Raw genomic sequence first — 17,236 nt, 5'->3', positions numbered from 1 at the left:
ATAGAAAGTAGAGGTCATATTAAATGAGTTGGTGGACCTACTAATTACTTTTCAACCACGGAAATACCGCGCAGACCATACAGCCAGGTCTCTAGCGAACAAGACAACACAGACCGCTCTCTCAACAGCAACCATCCAGGCGGTCTCGATTGGCATGATCATCCCGTGGTTATTGACAAGGAACGCCACAAAGGAAGCAGGCACCGCACATAGAGCGTTGCCATCGCCGTCTTGCACAAAGAAGCAGCTTCATTCAGTCTCGTACATCTTACCCTGAAACCACATTTTTCATTAAATAAAGGAAAGATTAAGGTGAAATGGACAGTGTTGGTGAAATGAAATATGTAATATTCAGGGGAAACAGTAGAACTCCGAGCAAAGCCCTCATCTTTCAGAACCGGGAATGGAGTCATGTGTTTAACTTTTATTTGATTCTTATCGCTTTAATTTTCTTAGTTTTACTCTTTTAATCCAAAGTGAATAGTTTTGAATATTTTACGATTATCCTAAGATACATTTCTATTTAAATATCTATTGAAATATATCTGATAAGAGACATAATATTTACATTCTTGGTAAATTTTCTGTATACTTACAAGCAAACTTCTGATGTGGGCAGATAAAAAAGTTAATTTTTTTTTCTTCCATCATGTTAATAATGTCAAAAGAAGTGCTTATACAAATTTTGGCCACTCGACCGCAATTACGTGGCCGTCCAGAAAGTGATTTTCCCTGGGGCCGTTTATAGAAAAAAGCGCAATTACATGGAAATATTTATTGAACAGATACAGCAATTGTTGCGCTATTTGTCAACATATCCTCCACTGGAATTGAGACATTTGTCATACCATGAGATCAATTTTTGTGTCGTAGAAGTCAGCCGCCTCAGCTCGGAACCAGCATTTGACTGCGTCTGCACCTCTCTCTGTCGATCCCATGATATGAGAAATGTCTCAATTCCGATGGAAAATATGTTGAAAATTAGCTAAAAATTTGCTGTGTCTCTTCCAATAAATTTGTCCATTGAAATTGTTTTTTTTCTGTTAACGGCCCCTGGAGAAATTATTTTTTACGGCCCTCGTAATTGCGGTCGAATGGCCGAAATTTGTATAAGCACTTCTTTTGACATTATTAATATGGTGGCAGAAAAAAAATTAACTTTATTCCCTGCCCCCATCAGAACGTTTGCTTGTTAGAGACAAACAGAACCTACACTACAGGAGTATAATCATGTGCTTTCCTGGGCATTTCTTCTAAACTACAAGTAAAGGGCATACAAATAAAGTATTAAAGTCTAGAAACGGCTATAAAATTGATGCGATTTCATTTTATATGTTAATATGGAGTAACTGAGATTGTGAGTAAATCCAGTCTATAATGCTATGCAGTTGCAGTGATTGGGCTTGTTCCAATTAAAATTTGCATTGTAATAACTAGGTATATGGTTATATCGTCGCCTAGCAGACGAAGAGACGTAACTCCAAAAAAAATCTATTTTAGAGATACGTAAAGTACATACGGATGTATTCAAAACTACCATATCTCTAAAATCGATTTTTTGGAGTTACGTCTCTTCGTCTGCGAGGTGATGATATGAAGATAGTGAAATTATAGTAAAATAATATTATAATTTAAGTGCATTACACGCTTAATCAGTTGATTGTAACCGTGTCTGGAGGGGAGGCAAAATTAAGGTTGATAATTCGTTCGAAATTTAAATGAATCGCTTTGCAAAGCAGTTCGCTCGAGACAAAATAATAATTCGAAAATGATTGAAGTTATTACAGATGCATCTTATCTGTGCCAACTTTGTTACAGTTTCGTCATTTTGCTATGTAATATAGTACTTTTCCTTACTGGAAATTAAGTTTCAAGTTGCCTTTATTAGTGACTGTTTTAGTGCTCAGCAAGAGTCTCAGCATTCACGTCACTTAGCGGCAATGATAATGAGTGGACAGAGGAGGAAACTGTGGAGTGACAGGAAACTAAGACTGCCTAACAACACTGATGTCGAATGCACATAACGACTTTGAAAAGAGATTCTCGTCCTGCATGGTTGGAAACAGGTTAGTTTTGAGAAGCAATATGGAAACAAAGAAGCAGTTAATAAGATAATGTAGTTATTCGTAAACTGTTGTACACAACGTTTTTCCTGTAAAAATGTAATGAATTTTACTTTGTTAAAGAATAGATAAAGACCAATAGAGGTTCTTTTAGAAATCGGATACATATCCAGGAGAGTCAAAAACGAATATGTGATGGATATTGACGGTGGTTTGTGGTAGATTTTCGTGGAGTACACCCCTTTCCTCTTCCGTTGCTCTATTAATATTATCATACAGGTGTAACATAGGTTAACCTTAACAGAGGCAACGCCAAAAGCGGTGAAATGATCTACCTATGTATTCGGCTCATTTTTCCTAGGGGAACGGTGGTGAGTGACTGAAAATCAAGAAATCCCTGTTAAGATTAATAAGTTACGTTTTTAACTCAGTATTATATCACAAAATATGACTTTTTTTTTTTGCTAGTATGAAGAAAATATCTTGATTGTCTTAAAAGATTATCGTCTTCAAATTTTGTTTTTTTTTTTCTTTCAAAAGAACAACAGCCATTATTTACGATACTGCTTTCAACCAAGTTTCAACACAAACTGTGGAAACAGTAACAGTAGATTTTAATTTAGATTAATATTACAATGTTTATTTTATTTTTATTTAATTATTATTTATTTATATTTCTGTAGTGGTAGGACGTTATTCGTCCCGACTCTATGAGCATGGCTCATAGGTAGGTATGCCGAGAAGCGTAGACCATTTAGTTCATCAAAGACTAAAGGCTGGTTTACAATAAATCGGGAACGGAAACAACAACAAGAACGAAAACGGAAATAATGTTAAAATAAATGTATTTAAATGGGAGCATTCACAATTAACTATTGTGAATGTTCATATTTAAATACATTTATTTTAACATTACTTCCGTTTTCATCCCCGTTGTCGTTTCCGTTTCCGGTGTATTGTGAACCAGCCTTAACCACAAGCGGTGGATGTACAGTAGTGGCAAAAAAACCGGACCGACCCTTGTAGCTGACTTCAGGGCCTTGTTCACTCCAGAGCACAATAGACTGGTAACTAAGGCTTTCGTGATTCAAATCCTGCTTGGGAAGGAAACTTTTTTTTTTCTTCCTTATTCAAATTTATTCCCAATACTTTTCGATTGCTGTTAAAATTCATGTCCTGGGAATAAAAAGTTAATTAAGTAGTAAAATATCGTTGCAATCGAAAAGTATTAAGAAGAAATTTGAATAAGGAACAAAAAAAAGTTTCCTTCCCAGGCAGGATTCGAACCACGAAAGTCTTAGTTACCAGTTTATCGTGCTCTGGAGTGAACAAGGCTCTGAAATCAGCTACAAGGGTCGGTCCCGTTTTTTTGCCACTACTGTACATTGCACTAACTTTTAATGGATGATGATGATGATGATGATGATGATGATGATGATGATGACGACGACGACGACGACGACGACGACGACGATGATGATGATCAATTGTTGGGATATCACAGAGGAACCAGAGAACCTGGAGAAAACCACTATGTTGCGTGAACCATGGGCTTGCAGCATAACTTATAAATTTAGGATCGATTGACCGGGATTCGAATCGGAACCCCTGGTTTGTAAGCTCAACTCAGCGTGGGTTTAAATTTAAAACTTCAAATTACGACTTCCAATAACTATGCTTAGCGCTTGCACAAATTAAAAGAAAAATTGGTGTCATTATTGAACAACTTCTTCATTGGCAATAAATGATACAGAAGTTACCGAAGTTTTCTCCAACTTCACATTATTAATAGAATTAAAAAATAGTCCTCAGAAAAATAATAGTAATAGGCCAGTAATATTTCTTCAAGAGCCGCATGCGCCAATAACATTGCCATAATATCTACTGTGTTCAAAAGCAAAGAACTTTCCTGAGAGGAATGTGATGTTATAATTTGTAAGCCCGAGCCATTACAGTACATAATTCTACTACCCAAACTGAAAACATTCTCCTCCTAGAACCGGAAATTTTTAAAGGACCTAATATTATATATACTCGTAATAAACACTTGAATCAAAACCACGCATCAACACATACACTTACAGTTGGTTTAAATGAAGAGTCACAAACTGCACTTAAAGAATTTTTATTGTTCAGGTAAATGGGACATTCCCGAGAAAATCCTCTGATTTTATCCAGAATAATAATTGGCAGCACCGGTGATCCAAGCGGAATCCACGGAATGATAAGCCTGTGCTTTAGCAGGTCAACATGGTGACACATCATGATGATGATGATGATGATGATGATGATGATAATATTACAATAAAAAGAAAGGAAAGGAAGAATGGAAGAAAAAATAAAATGGGAAGAAAGAACAGGTGAACGAAGCAAAAGAAACTAAAAAAAAAATGAAAGGGAATCTGAAGACCATACATAGTATACTCAGCGATGTGATAACATCTTCCCTTTCAGACGTCTAGAATAAAAAAAGACCATGAACGAAGTTCCCCAACAGCTATTTACTATCGCCAACAGCGCATCGTATTTGTTTATGTAGTGGGAGAGAGATTGCAGAGTGGATAAGTGGTTAGGAGGGTGGACGCGATCCACGTGTTATTACGTCAACCTGCGGCACTATAATTTTGCGTGAATATCAACCCCCTCTCATCACATAGTGATCTCATATTGCAAAGTTGTGGAGAATCACATGCTGACAGAAGGTGAGCGCTCGCCATCTGTGCTCTGCAACGATGATAACAATGTTAGTGCAAGAGCCACTTAAAGGAAGGTAGTTGTCCGTTCGGCATTCCTTATTTTGTAGTTCACTGTTTTTATTGTGCATGGTGTGGTGCCATGAGAGCATTATGGATATTCTGGGCCTCGTTCGAATTAGAAACTTGGAATCTACATGAAGACACCGTCGAAAGTCACAGAAAATGGTCTGAATTCGAGCGTGGCTAATATTGTGCACACAGTGGCATACTTGGCCCATGTGGTGTCTTTTCTGCAAAATTTATTTTTGTGTCAGATGCATCTACATATGAGTAGGCTATTTTGCGTTGTTGTTTGTTGTTGTTTTTTTTTTTATTTTGAAGTTAATGGAAACTGAGGTCAATGGATTTTTATTTTAAGTTGTTATCAAAAATTTGTCCATGTGTTCATGGACTTCCAAGTTTAAAGACTTAAGTCTTTTCTTCATCGATCTCGTCCAATACATTCTTCATCCTTTGAATAATTATCTACTTTCCCTGATATTTATCTATCCTTACATTGACAGGTACACAGCTTTTCCTTTTCTCTTTTGAATTCCTTTTAAAGCCACTTAAAAGTTTTACTAGCCTGCATTGTCAACGCGATAACAATTCTTAGCTCTGCTTTCGTAAGAAAGGTTAAAAAGTTTCGGGGTTCCCTGCTACAGGTCTAAATCACTGAATAGACAAAGGGCACTGCGTAAAAATTCACCTGTCGTTTTTCGTGTATGTAAAAAGTGGGATATTTGTTCATTTTTCAGTTTCAGAATTCGGAAAGATTCGAGAATTCAGTTAAATTATGAAAGAAACCCGTCAATTATTTAGGTTTATTCTCTGAATAATATTTGGAACATTTGATCGATTTCATTGCATAATAATAGAATTTCATTATACAATTTGTATATATTCATTTTTAGAAATGATAATGATAAGGATCCGTTCTGTTGCGAAATTCGACTGATTTCCATTGCTTTATAATATATCAGTTCTTCAGACAACTACTTTCCACCAAAGAGATTTCAGTTCGATTGTATGATAGAAAGAATAGCTCTGAGACCAGTTTTCTGCAGCCATATTATTATTTTCTTGCTGTTGATAGTCCATAAGTCCATAAATGTTACATTTATTTATTTGGAGATAGCCTTCACCGGAAAACATAATAAAAATAACATCATTTAAATATAACTATAAAATCTCTTCAACATTCTGATTTAAATAAAGGAGAAACAATATTGTAGCCTATGTAGAATGAATCAGATATTACTGTAAGCTTAATAAATATAGGTTGTAAATGATTTTGTAGCAAAAAAAAAGCATAAGTAAAATGAGACCTTCGAAACGATTATTGTTTATGAAAATAAAAGCGAATCTCATTAAGTAAACAAAACGTGAAGTCTTATTTGTGTAGTCTCTTACAGCAGGTATTCATACTAATTTTAGCACATATCGTCGGTTTACAAGCAAAACACATTAAGTCAAAAATATTATTTCTGAGAAAAAGGCCTAGAATTAAAATTTTGAGTTGATGGGAGTCCACCTGTATTTAGGCAAGCATTTCACACGACTGTCCACAAGTAGCCAGTGGCGGCTCCTGCATATTTCTTAAGAGGAGGAAAGAAGTTAACAGCACGAAATGACACCTTCTTGAATGAAACATGCTACAAATTAGCCTACATGCATACATGTAAGACCAGGTAGTGTTGGGGTTGGCCTTCCCTTCTGTATAGCAATAATCTGTTCTTGTAAACAGAGTTTCCTAAATTGTCCAAAATATATTATGTTTTCACTTCCATTCATTGTTGAATAATTGCGCAAATTAACAATTACAAGGAAATTCACAACCTCGTAGCATTTTTCGAGCATACTACAGCATCACACGTGTTGGAAGAGACTAGCTACTAACTCGTAACCGGAACAGTTTTACGGAAATGGAAATGGGAATGGGAAATAATCTGAGGAAAGCGAGAACACTGCAACCACCCACGTGGTCTGTGTTGCTACATGTACATTTTACAAGTTCAGTGTCACAGCTTTTGAAGAATGTCAGTTCTTGTAAAGTCATACTAGGCCTACCATTATTGTTCAAAGCTGCCGGTGGCCGATTAATTTTTTGTGTTAAAAATGATGTAGTTTCGAGTACCTACTTTCAATTTCAAATATATTTGTACGAAACTGACAACTTGGCTGTTGCCCTGTCTAGTAAACAATGAATAGAAGTGAATTTCAGGGGCCAACTACTTAGAACTACTTCCTCTTTGTTTTACATAAACTCGACTTTAACTTTCAAATATCCACGAAAGTTTCAAACCATGAATAGTAGCCTATATAAAGTGCAATGAATAATATTTTTGACTTATAATTAAAAAAAAGTTTACATGATGTCTTTCATAGCGTTGCGTTAAAACTGTTTTTGTTGTGTCTCCTCCTAGATGTGTTATAGTCCGGTTGAATGCAGAATTCGCTACCGCACGACCAGTCGGTTTCTATTTCCCGCCCATGCGCTGTTTCAGAGGAGGATCTCCTCCCTCTCCGTCCATTTACTCGCTTTAAAACTCTGCTTCTTTCTCTGGCCGCTAGTGCGCTGTTGTCTATGTGTGTTAACTGCAGTAGAGGAGGAATGGAGTGCCTTTCCTCTACACAGACAATCTCGCATCTTTCTCACAGTTTTCTACAGCACATGAGCGCGCGTCGTTAAAAACTCGATCAACCGAGTTTTTCTTATAGCTGTGAACTTAAAAAGTATCGAATCTTCCTCGAATTTCAAGGCACATATTTTATTTGGTATTTACTTTCAAAAGAAGAAAATGTGAGGAGGACGTTCCTCCCTTCCCTCCCCCGAGGAACTGCCACTGCAAGTAGCATATATACAGGGGCTCTTGTTTACTGCACATGCGCAGTTTTTTGTAAGAGGAACATACAATAAGGGGACTCCAAATTGTATTTCCGTATCTGTACATAGTATGTATGTATGTATGTATGTATGTATGTATGTATGTATGTATGTATGTATGTATGTATGTATGTATGTATGTATGTATGTGTGTATAAACTTAGAATCGGAAAATAAAACAACTTACTAAAAATATTTTGAGGATTCTATTTTGTCAAGAACTTTCAAACGCCTTTTTCTCAGAAGTAACATTTGTAATCAATATGTTTTGCTTGTAAAGCGACTATACGCTGTCGTACTACATTCTATTGACGATGGACGATATTGGCACATCCGCGTACGCACACACAGACAAGCGCCTTGCGCCTGGTTTTTGCATGCGATGGAAAAATGTGACTCGAGGTATTCCCCTTTCTTTATGCTGATAATACTTTCGGATATCAGTTGTTTTTGTTTAAGGAAACGTACTTATATATATACCGGCGACTATCGGTGCAATTACATGATAAGGAATTATAAATAATGAACGGCGGACAGTCTTTTCATGCATCATACATTTTACAGAACCTATTCTTTGTTAAAAGATATTGTAATCATCATCGTCATCAATTTATCATTGTCCCCTTTTAAAAATTGAATCTTCTGCCTAATTCATTCTCGGAGGGATCATACACCAATAATGAACATTCACAAGTAGCGAAATCTCTACGTACTGATCCTGTGATCAGCATGGCAGCTGAAGTACAGGGACATCATTTTATTTTTACTAACATTTTCAATATTAACTTGCCTATACCTCTGCATCAACGCCGTTTGTTACCCCGTTCCACGACTGAACTTCGATGATACTGGCGTAATATACAAACAAATCACTTTACTAGATATAGGAGGGTAGAAAAGTAGTTCATCCATTTACGTAAACTAGGAAATATTGCGCTTTTAAGTTTAATAATTTTCATTAGGTTTTTGTTTAATCAAAATACAGTACAGTATTAACAATAAATGATTTTACTCACGAACTGAGCTGTCCATGTGGACGTATTCATTGTGTAGTGTATATTATACTGTCTACAGCACATTAGCATACAATATACAGAATGAAGTTCAATTGAAAAATAATCATAATAAGGATATTTAAACACATTTTTTAAAATGGTGGCCGTTCATTTCGATACAGGCTTCAGTTCTATTGTGCATATTATCGCACTATAGACTGTTGTACCTAATCCCAATTACTAGTTTCGTTCTTCGTACTAGTAAATCATGTTGAAATAATTCCGTACCTACTCTATAAAAGGGTACTTTAGGTACTGTAGATTCAATCTTCACTTCTGCCCGATCCGAAAAGATAAAATTACTCAGACATACTATCTACTCTCCGTCCAAGTGGTTATGTCGTAGGGTCGTAGAAAGGGAGGAAATCACGTGACGGTTAACTACTTAACAAGGTCCTTTTATTCAAGTTATTTTAAACAGTTGTATAATATTACGTAGACGTCCAATTCTTAACAGAAATTAATATTCTGAGAAAGGAGCTAAGACAGCCCAGCCACTAGCTGGCGAATAAAAGCTGGTGGGGGAAACCGGTATACGACGTAAGCAAGTGGACGACAGTACCTGTGCGAAAATGATTCAATATTGAAAGCTCTTTCGTCACTGGAAAACGCGAACATATTTTTGGAACGTACTGTACCGTAAGGCTACTACGACTGTATATGCAGTCTTGGATCTGTGTGGAAGACGGTTGAACTTCATTAGTAGAAGGGGTGGGAGTGAAGTACATTCAAAAACTCAGGTACAATAAAAATTGAAGTAAAAATAAAATGATGTCCCTGTACATAGACAATGTGTGTGTGCGTGCGTGCGTGCGTGCGTGCGTGAAAGGGGATGAAATTCTTTCTTCATTCAGACCATAACTGATGAGTACAACCCTAGAAGAGAGGAGTAAGGTGAATAAACGGAGGGTCTTAAGTTCCGAATATACACAGAGACGGTTCAGACAGTTACCTCACGATTATCGGATATTAGAGACCACTCTTGTATGCCATCGAATCTCACCATCTTGGCATCCGTCTACTAACACCGCAAATACTCCGTATGTCAACGGGTCTCGCCAACATGGCGTCCCCGATAGCCGCCAGAGCATGGTCCAGAGCATGAACACAGACACGATCGCAAGCATGTCCATCCGATTCATACGATATCCTGCATCAATGTTTTATGAGTAAATTATGAGATGTAACGATGGGAAAAGGAAGGTCAAATGGAGAAATGTCGATAGAATGAAATTTGTAATGTTGAGGGGAACGGGAGAATCCCGTGTAAAGGAACTCATACTCTGATCTTATCTGCTACAAATATCACATTAGTCAATGTCGGGGATTGAACCCGGCTCCTGGTCTACCATCGGAGGAACAACACAGGATAGATTGTTGTTGCCTCCTTCAGCCATTATTTCAACTAAAAACTGTATGTTATTATTAGGTGCATTGCAGTGTCTCTCAACTGTACCATTTCTTCTATTTCTTCCATGCCGAATGTAAAGTCACAGTTTTTGCAGAGAAAAATATTTTTATTCAGTTTTTACATTCAGCACACCGTCGCTGCAGTTTCCCTTAGTTTATTTTGGTATAGAAAACACTTTTCTTTATATATAGGTGATGCTTATGCTGTCTCATTTGACAGCCCAGACTTCTAGTGTCGCGCATAAAATACATATAACACGTAGAGGAGACTGTGGGAAGACACTGGTGTGTTCATAATAAAACAGTCGAAACTTAGTTTTTTCTTCATAATCATATGGAATGAAATGGAATTTTCGAGAAGGAAGCACTATGACCTAGCACTGCGAACTTTAACGATCTATTGCCCTAACCGTCATGCTGGGCACATTCCCAAACCCACACCGGCTGACTACACTCAGTTCGCTGTGTACCCAGGTTTCGAGCAAGCCATCCCACTCGTCCCTAGGCCAGCCCTCTCCGTGCGTCGCCAGCCGGCGCGGCGTTCGAGAAATGCTGTATCTATGTATGAAGGCGCGCGTGTGTGTGTATGTATGTATGTATGTACTATGTAGTATGTAGTGACAGGCAGTAGCCAAATTTCACTTGATGATATGTGTCAGAGGAAAAACAATTGTTTGTATACATCTAAAGTCTGATATGTACCTAATCGGCGATGTATGCAATGGAGAAGGAAAGGAACTGGCCACCCTACCCCATTATCTCCTAGCCTAGTTGCCTCATAAGTGATGCCATGTCGGTATCACTTGTGAGGTTCAGACCTGTCTTCAGATAGTTGACTAAATAACAACATACTCCTATATACCGTATTTGTTCGCGTACTTTGCGCCACCGCGTATTTTACGACTCTAATTTTTAAAGGATTATTTTGAGCTTTAATTTTGCTCTGTGTATTTTCCGCACACATTTTACGTACAACTTTTTTTTTCGGTTAGTATGAGTTTTCCTTTCCTAAATTCCATTGCCAATATCTGCATTCCACGGCATTGTTCTTTAACCAGTACCCAACTCAACTACCTGCTTCACAAAGAAACCCTAAATAACGTTACTTCAACACTGATGCTTGTTCTTCTAAATTATCCCTAAGGGCAGTGACTGTGACAAGTTTTGTAGTTGTCACCGTAACATGAAGAATCCATTGATCAACCACCTATAGGCTATAAACTCGTACTTCTTCTTCTTTTGGCATACAGCTCTTATAGTTTAGCTAAAGCCTCCTTTAAAACAATAGCCCAATCACTTCTGTCCTCTGCCCTCTTCCTCCATCTCCTTATTCCCACTTTCCTCAAATCTTCCTCAATGCAGTCTAACCATCTCAATCTGGGACGATCCCTATCTCTCTTTTCTTCCAGTGTTCCAGTGAATATCATCTTCGCCATTCTTTCGTCCTCCATTCTAATTAAGTGACCTATCCATTCAGGTCTTCTAATTTTTATCGAAGTTACTATATTAGATTCTTTATATACTTGTTCTAATTTCAAGTTACTACGGATTCTCCAATAATTTTGTTCTTTGACAGGACCATAAATCTTTCTCAGAATTTTCCGTTCCCATCTTCTACGTTGTTGTTGTTGCTGTTCAGTCATGGTCCATGATTTACACCCATAAACCACTATGGGTTTAATTATTGTTTTCTATATTAGTAATTTTGTCTGCTTAGAAATATAATAAACTCGTACAACGTACTCAATTAAGGACTACCTATTGAGAATGCTACGTCTGTTATGTACTTTGCAGTCATTATGATTGTCATATACCCATTTAATTATTATTTATAATTCAAGATTACCAGTAGTCTTAGGTGACAAAAGTACTGTATTCTTAATTACTATATGTATATAGTATATGTGTATAGTATGGGTTTTGTTCAAGTCTATATACTTGAACAAAACCCAGATCAAGAAGTCTAATTTTAAAAATTCGTATATTTTACGCACCCCAATTTCTCAAACAGTCAAAATAGATTAAAAAGTGCGCTAATTACGCGAGCAAATACGGTATTACATAAAATATTGTGAAGAATACCTTTACTTTTTTACGAAGAGCTACAATTTCGAGTGACAGTAATTGCTCACGACAGACCTCTCAACATTAGGAGAAGCAGTTGTCAGGGAATGCAATGTTAATGGAAGACACGTTCTCTTTGATGCCTACTACACATGCTATGACAGAGCCACACTCATTTGCCAAAAATAAAAATGCAGTTGGACTGCAGTGAAGGTCACACGAGAAACGTCTTTTTGGATGTATACGTTTCTACATGTTCCTGAGATGTGAAAGGTACGTTTAACCTTCAGTTCATTGTGTGATTTCCTCAAACACGTACTCTGTGTACAAAGATAAACACAAATCATTGCCTGTGTCCTTACAAAACTAGTTGACGTCATGTCTATATGACTTCAGTGTTAATGTCTTTGTCGTCACTGCATATCTGTAAGGTAAATTAAATACCTTTCAGTGTCTTGTCAAATTGCAATATAATTATACGTGATAGTAAATTAGATCAATATACTGTACAAAAGACAAAGTCGGCTAAGTAGTGCTTCGTCTTTATGCTGTAGACTCTTATTCATAACCTTTTAAGTCTAAAACGGAAAGATTAAATTTCTTCATCTCTTCCATCTTAGCATCATTATTTCTCATTATTATCATTCCTCACCTATACATAAATCAATGACAAGTTGTTGATCCGTATCTCATCACTGATACTCAAATTCTATTTCTTTCCTGCATGAAATATTTTCTCATATATATGTGTGTGTGTGTGTGTGTGTGTGTGTCTGTGTGTGTGTGTGTGCGCGTGCGTGCGTGCGTGCGCGCGTGTGCGTGTGCGTGTGTGTGTGTGTGTGCGTGCGCGCGCGCGCCGGAAGTTGGTGCTGAGCTGTTTAATAGAAAAAGAGGAAGGGATAATTAAAAATAAAGAAAGGAAAGAGCAAGAATGGAAGGAAGATAGGGAAGGAGATAAAAAACGAAAGATGAAAAACGCAGCTCGTAATTTAGAAAACAAAATGTAAATACCGATATATGTTAGAGGAAGAATAACTGTATGCATCTGAATTCTGACTATAGAGTATTCGGACCTTAAATTTCAGTACAGCGCTTATGGAGTGCGTTGTTGCGACGTCAACTGCAGAAGAGTGCGCGCAAGAGTGGCTTAAGCGAAACGTCACACGTACATAAGCTTATCTATGAAACGTTTCTTCTTAATTTGAGAATCCATTTTACATTCTGATATCTTATAGGCCTATATCTTATTTTATCTTGCACAAGTTTTACTTTAAGAAACTCTACGCACGCGCACACTCACATAAAATTACTGTCCTTACTTGTATATAATTGGATATATTATACTATAAAATTACTTATGATCGTCAATGCACGTGACCGTCTCAAGATTGAAATGTACGTAACTCTGTGATCTTCATGAGGCAAAATTCGAATGTGTGTATGTTGTGCGATAGCTGAATACAAGAACTATCCCGGCGCGTCAAAACGAAACAGAACAGATATCCACTCTTTCCTAAATCATAAATCTGGAACTAAATGAACCACAGACTTGGGTTTTTTTAAATAACTTCCATCTTCGAAGGACATAACTTCCGCTTTGACTCCATGTATAGACAACACCGAAAAAAGTTTTCCGCTGGCTGACTTTTTCGTGTTTTCGTCTAAAAATTTCTGACTAGACTAAAAAGAAAGAGATATTATGCATTTTCTTATCATTCAAATGCAGATTTAAACCTACATATGTGGAGAGTGAATGTTTCTTTACTAACAGTAAAAAGGAAAAGTCTCTAACGGATTTAATATAGGAGTTACGACGTGATCTGTTTCGTGTAGCGAAGATTTTGCTTTTGGGGTAAATTTTCATTATATTGACATTTTAACCCTTAATTACTTCGTAAGACATTTTTCATTAACGCCAACAGATGCAGCTTCAAATTCTCTACGTAACTATATATTCATGTGTTTTAATCGATTACTATATATTTTACGGAAATGTGGCAACCACGTTAGATTAGAAAAGGATAACGCTTAAGGTGAAATTCATAAGAAGGAAAGAGGCGAATAGTTTCCATTCTTTGTGCCACTGCAATTTAAGGTCCGAATACTCTATAGTGTAATATCGTCGTTGTTCCTGCACTTAACCCCTATGTGCAAAATATAAAATTTTTCAGTAGGAAGAAAAAAACACATTTATTCATCCTGTGGCAGCCGTACATAGGAGACTATGAATTCTTACATTTTCTAAACAAAGAAATATATAGGAGATTTTATTATTTGCTGGTATCACTATTTAAGCTATTTAATAGAGCAAAAATTTGAAAATCGATAAATATGTCACATAGGAGTTATTGCAAGAACAATGACGATAGCTAGTCGGCGATGTATGTAAAGGAGAGGAAAAGAAACCGGCCACCCTACTCCATTATCTCCTGGCCTAGTTGCCTTATAAGAGGTGCCTTCTTGGTATCACTTGTGAAGTTCAGACCTGTTTTCGGACTAAACAACAACAATATAAATACGTACTTCAAAGTCCAAATTAAAACAAATAATTCCAATCGTAAAAATAATCCTCTACTAATTTCAATTACAAACAACTTACTAGCAATTCTGTTCTCGTGGTCATGTCTGTTTCCCTCGAGTTTGTAGCCACATGCGTGACTGTAGCCTACACACTATTTCCCTGTCATTCCATGTATTAGTAAACTCATTTTTCTCAAAAATAACTTTTCTTATTTGTTTACTGTGCTGGAACATAAGACACTTGTAGTCTAATAAGAGGATAATTTAATAATAGTAGGGGGAAACGGGCGCGCAAGGTAGATTCGATTAGCCATTCGATCATTGGTGGGGCTTAACTTCCAATCCAGAATTAATGTAATTATCTCACATTCTGATAAAATTAAATCGGCATACATTCAGACCCGCGGACCAGTGACTTACGCCGCTTCAGCTCTGATTATCAAGGAAACAACAGATGCAGGCCTACATGACGTGTGCTCTGGCGGTTGGCAGGTTTTCTATTCGTGTGGTAAAGGAGAAAGTCATAATATTTGTAAGCCAACAGGTGTTTCTCTTTCTTTGTACCTTTACACCACGCATAGATCATCTGCGTGTTTGGCGAGACATTGTTTAACTTAACTTCAGAAATCAGCTCTACTAATTATATTGTTCGTTAGTCATATCTAATTGCTGATAGTGTGGCTTCGTTCCTTTAGGCTGACATATACTACTGCCGCTGCAGTGCTCTACTACTACTACTACTACTACTACTACTACTACTACTACTACTACTACTACTACCACTACCACTACTACTATTACTACTACTACTACTACTACCACTACAACTAGTGCTAATATTACTACTACTGCTACGTTGGGTTGTGACCTTATAGAATACTGGTCCGATAGTTTTAGTAGAATATGAAAATCGGGTATTCTACGGTAGGAATGGATTAGTAGTTTTGGTCAGAAAAGAAACTTGAACGCATGTGTAGGAAACGAAGTATGTTTTAATTAACGGTTACGGAATCATATAACCAACGAAATGCCTTTGTGTAATTGCCAAATAGTGTTATAAATAGTGTGAATGTTTAATTGAGGGGCTGGGTGAAAGAAGGGCATTTTAGAGGATGTGCCCTTTTTGAGTAAAACGCTTTATTGTGTTCTCTGATCTGCTATGCATATGATCATCAAGTTGTAGTTCAATACTGTGAATATAGAGGTCAGGAGTAACCAAAATGTAAAGGCGTGCATAGGTAACATCATTACGGTTTGAATTTTCAACATCAATTTTCTCAAAACTTGCATTTGAGAGAAGTGCCTTTCTTGCACCCAACCCCTCAATTTAGGCGTATGTATAAGACATCAGATAGGTATGTAATTAGAAGTTGCAGACATGTGAAAAGGATTTATGTTACTCCTCTATAATAATCACAGATATTTATCTGTATTAATATTCTCTTATTATAAGTAGATTTTTCTGGAATACGATGTTTCTGGATATCGTAAAGATCAAGAAGTTATCTGTATGATTGTAGAGCCTATATGAAGAGTTTCTATAGGTAAAGATACATTATTGCGTAAATTTAATTTATAATTAGAACTGAGATATCAATGTTAAAGATTTAAATTGTTGAAAATTATGCTTTAGGTGTCACAAAAGCGTTTGATTATGTAATTTTCATTTTTAGAGTGGTTTTTGTTTTATTTTAAATCTCAGCTGTATAAGTATTTGATTTTGCGTTCAAATTAACTTTATTATAGGGTAATTTTGAATGTATAGTCTAGTCTATACAGGGTTAGTTAAAAGTCCCGCACCACCTAAATAACTTTTGAAGCATACGGTTCAGTGACAAGAAATTTGGTATGTGAGGATAACCATATACTAAGAACTCAATAATGGAATTACCGAGTTTTTTCTACTTTCGGTTTAACCGGAAGTAACTCCAACTCTTATTTTAAATGGAACACCCAATATATTATTTTATTTTTGAATAGTACTCATTAAGAGCTTTTCAAAAATTACCCACACTTGATACTTCTGTATAAATTCAGTGTTACTAAGTCAAGGAAACAGAAAAGTGTATCGAATATTAAAATAATAAACGCATCACCTAAATAACTTTTGAAGCATACGGTTCAGTGATATGAAACTTGGTATGTGAGAATAACCATATGCTAAGAACTCAATAATGATATTACCGAGTTTTTCTACTTCCGACTTAACCGGAAGTAACTCCAACTCTCTTATTTTAAATGGAACACCCAATATTTTTTTTTTTTTAATTTTTGAATAGTGCTCATTAAGAGCTTTTCAAAAAGTACCCACACTCGATACTTCTGTACAAATTCAGTGTTGCGAAGTCAAGAAAACAGAAAAGTGTATCGAATATTAAAATAATAAAATACTCCTTCCTTAACAAAAACAAAACAAAGCTAGCTCACCTTCTAAATTATGTGTTCAAATTGTAGCCCTCAGCTGCTTTACATTGTGTCACTCGATCATAGAAACCATTTAAG

Source organism: Periplaneta americana, chromosome 4 (genome assembly GCF_040183065.1).
Source record: "Periplaneta americana isolate PAMFEO1 chromosome 4, P.americana_PAMFEO1_priV1, whole genome shotgun sequence".
Taxonomy (NCBI): Eukaryota; Metazoa; Arthropoda; class Insecta; order Blattodea; family Blattidae; genus Periplaneta; species Periplaneta americana.
Note: the sequence above shows the minus strand (reverse complement) of the source record.